This window comes from Mus musculus, chromosome 9, assembly GCF_000001635.26.
Source record: "Mus musculus strain C57BL/6J chromosome 9, GRCm38.p6 C57BL/6J".
Taxonomy (NCBI): Eukaryota; Metazoa; Chordata; class Mammalia; order Rodentia; family Muridae; genus Mus; species Mus musculus.
In genome coordinates this window covers 100013819-100018451 of record NC_000075.6, presented here as the reverse complement: position 1 = coordinate 100018451, position 4633 = coordinate 100013819, and positions in this window count along the sequence as shown.

The following is a 4633-nucleotide window of genomic DNA, read 5'->3' as shown; positions in this document are numbered from 1 at the left end:
TTTTTTGCTAATTTAATACTTGTATTTATTACATTAGATACTACATTGGGTTAAATATATTAGTGTTCTATTTGAGATATATATATATGCATATATATATATATATATATATATATATATATATATATATATATAATATCTCAGCTTCTGGACTGAAGTAGGACTTTAGCACTATACAATTACATTTTTCAAACTGTCTGAGTATCCTCCAAGTATATTTATTACATTCAATACAAAAAACTTAAACTCAAAGTTTAATGAAAATCCAGTTAAGTTCTGAGACTAAGAACTAGGTCTGCAGCTCTCAGCCTGTTCTGGGTCACAAACTTCTGCATATTTACTCTGATAAAAATAGTTGCTGCTTTAAAGATTACTGCAAATAGTGGAGTGAGATTCGTTGGAAGCACAGGCATCCAGGGCTCTGGAAGAAACACCAGGAAAAGCAAGAGGCCTTTAGAACAGAATCTTTAGAGAAAAGAAACAACAGACATTATCAATGGTTGAGTCACAGTCCTAGGGTAAGAGACCAGAGACAGCTGCTGGCATCAACAAATTGTCCCATTAGAAGAAAATGTTCTTCCTTCCTTTTTTTAATAATGGATTTGCTAAAAATATTTCTTTTTCATTATAAAACTTTCATACTGTATATTTGATCATATTTTCCCCTCCTCAAACTCCTTCTAGATCTCCCTTACCTTCAAACCAACCCAATTGTTGTAACCTACCCACCTCTCTATTTCTTTTAAGTAAGTAAGTAAGTAAGTAAATAAATAAATAAATAAATAAATAAATACCAACCACAGAAAACCCACCTTAGCTTTTGCAGCTGATCCTCTTGTAGGTGTTTTAAGAGTTGGTTTCATGTTCTTTGGTTTTATAGTCTCTGCATCTCCTATGAATCACTCACAGCTTCTAGTGTACCAAGAATTTCCTACTTTTGCTAGTTCAATTACTGGAATGTATTCTAGTAATACTATTTTAACACAACAATATGTTTTCAAGCAAGAGTCACTAAATATTTAGTTGAATTTTATTCTGGGATACCTTGTAGAGAGTAGAAGACATGTTTCCAAGAAAGCATAATTAATAAACTTGGTATAACAGTAAACTAACATCCAATACTTCCCTCATATGGGGAAAATATAGTGTGCATATGTGTGTACATATTTCCATGTGAAATAGTCACATACCTGAAATAGATATTCAATATAAGATATTGATATAATAAAGTGAACATAGAGTGTACAAAGTAAATGCCCTTAACAAAAGAACAGTTAGTGAGCAAACAAAATCAAGTGAGGGAATGAGAAGAAATGAGAAGAAACAAAGAAACTACATAGAATATAAAAACAACAGAAAATACGGGACTGAAATTCTCCTCCCCCAAGTCAAAGCAGCTCAAAGAACTAACTTTCAAAGAACAAACTCCAGTACTTATCAAATTATTCTATAAAATTGAAAAGGAGGGAACACCTCCAAATTTTTTTCATGAAGCTGGCATTGCCCTGATACTGATATCAGAGAAAAGGTCCAACAAAAACAAAGAACATTATTGGCCAGACTCTTGAATGAACACAGATGCAAAAATTCTCAATAAAACATTTTCAAATTGAATTCAAGAATACATCAAAAAAGATTATCCGAAAATAACTATTAAAAAAAAGATGATAAAAAAAAAGATTATCCACAGTGATTAAGTTGGCTTCATCCCAGAGATAGAGAGATGATTCGGTAATGTGTTTTACTCCATAAGCAGACTAAAAAAAAACCCAAAAAACAAAAAAACATGATAATCTTATTCAATGCAGACAAAAGTGCAACATCCTTTGACAAAAACCAACATCTCTCAAAATAAAAGTCTTAGGGAATCTAGGGACACAGGAGACAAATCCAAACATAATAAAGGGAATATACAAAATGCTCATTGTTAACATCATGATAAATGGGGGGAAACTCAAAGTATTTCCATTAAAATTAGTAAAAGATAAGGATGTACAGTCTCTCCATTCCTGCTCAATATAATGCTTGAAGTCTTAGCTAGGACATGAAGACACCTGAGAGAGATAAGGAGAATGTAAATAGGAAGGAAGTCAAATTATCCTTATATGCAGATGATATGATGATCCTATACATTCATACATTTAAAAAAATCCTAAAGACTCCACCTAAAAATTCCTACAGCTGATAACTACATCTAGTAAAGAAGCAAGACACAAAATTAACTCTAATAGATTCAATTTAACTCTACTTTTTTTTCTGATTAATTCTAATAATTCTAATAGATTCAAATTAACTCTACCTTTTATTCTGGTACTGTGATTTTTTTTTATTACTGAAGCGCTACAGTATAACTTTAAACCAATGATAGTGATGGTTCCTACCATTCTTTTATTGTTCAGTTTTTGTTTTTTGCCATCCTGCTTTTTGTGTATTCCTAAGTGGAATTTAAGATTATTGTTATAATTTCTGTGAAGAATTGAGTAGAAATCTTGCTTCTGATAGGATGGCCATTTTCAAAATATTATGCCTACCAATCCATGAGTGTGGGTGGTCTTCCCATCTTTTAATATCTTCTTCAATATCTTTTTTTTTTCAGGGCCTCATAGTTTTCATTCTCTACACCTTTAATTTCATTGGTTATATTTTTTCCAAGTTATTTTTTATGGCTGTGGGTGTATTGTTTCCCCAGTTTCTTACTTAATGTGCTTGCCATTTGTATACAGGAGGGCTACTGTAACAATAATCTTACATTTCATTTAGAAACATAAAAAAATAGGGTAGCAAAAAAAAATCCCAGACAATAGAAGAGTGGTGAGAGGCTTATCATTATCATCATCATCATCATTAGTGATTTTAAGTTATACTACAGAACTACAGTAATAAAAAAAAATCATAGCACCAGTATAAGAACAGCCGTATTGGTCAATGAAATACAGTTTAGGGTCTAGAAAAAAAAAGACAACACTCCTTCTGCCATCTGATGTTTGAAAAGAGGCCAATGGCACACATTAGTAATAAGTCAGATTTTCAACAATTACTGCCAATCAAACTGATAGCTACCCACAGATGAATGAAACTAGAGCTTCATCTTTCACCCTGCACAAACATAGGACATAACACCCTGAACGTGACAGAAGAAAAAACAACTACTATATTTGAACTCACAGATACAGAAAGGAACTTTCTGAATCAGATTCTGGTATCACAGGCATTAAGCCTAGCATTTGACAAACTGAACTACATGAAGTTGAAGTGCTTCTTACTATTGATGACACCATTGTTTGAGTAAAGAGGCAGCATACAGACTGGGAAAAATCTTTATCATATACACATATGACAGATGGTTAGTCTCTAGAAGATACAAAGGTTAAAAAAAAATTAATCACCAAGAAAACGAACAACCCAATTAGAAAATTTATCATGGCTCTAAAGATGAAATAAAAATGACTGGAAGGCTGAGCATGGTGAAGGACGCCTTTAGTTCCAGCACTTCAGAGGCAGAGGCAAGTGGATTTCTGAGTTCAAGGCCAGCCTGGTCTACAGAGTGAGTTTGAGAAAAGCCAGGGCTATACAGAGAAACCCTGTCTTGAAAAACCAAAAGAAAAAAAGAAAAAAATGACTGGAAATGTTTAAATGTTCAACCATCAGAGAACATGCAAATTAAAATTACTTGGAAATTTCATCTTAACACAGTAACAATAGCCAAGATAAAATGCTGGCATAGATGTGGGGCAAAGAACCACTTTTCCTTTCTGGTTGCTGGTTGGAGTGCAAACTGAGGCAACAGTTATGGAAGTGAGAATGGGTTTTCTCCAAAAGCTGGATGTAAATCTACCACATAATTCAACTATACCACTCTTGGGCATATACTCAATGGACTCTATACGTTACTACAGATAATCGTTCATCTATCCTCATCACTCTTCTATCACAATAGTCAAGAAATAGAAACACCATCAGTGGTCATTGACCGACACATAATGAAGATGTGATACATTAAGTAATAAAATATCACTCAGCTGTTAAGAAAAAAAATAAAATCGTGAAATCTGCAGTTAGAAAGACCTAAAAACAAATAGATGCCACAAACTTTTCTCTCTCAACATGTATGCTTTATTTGAGATACCACAGAGGTCAGGAATTAAGTAAGGAGCTATGGAAGGAAGCCTTTCAGGAGAGGGGAGAGAGAGCACAGTGTAAAGGGGAAAACTGACTTCTATTGAATATTCATATGCTAAGTTCAGGCAGGACATTCTGATCTGCAACATCTAAAACAAGCTGTCATTGGGAAGAATCTTCCTGAAGAAGATCTGACATGTGGCAGGCACCCTTTGACTACTCTTTGCTTCATGGATATGGAGACTTACACCAAGGATCCAGAAAGCCACTGAAGCCAGACAATCTTTGGCCAGGTCACATTCCCTTCAAGAAGGCCCTGAAATGTCATTGACTAATGCTGTGAAGGGGAAACCTAAACTGCAATGGAAACCCTAGGAAGTTTGGAGAAACAGGGATTGTGGAATGTTCATAAAGAAAAGAGGAAGACATGAAGCAGGGCCAGACGCAGGGAGAGGTAGTGTGTGCTCCAAGTAGCAGAGCTGAAAGTGCAGGGCTGCCCAAATTCTTTAGTGCC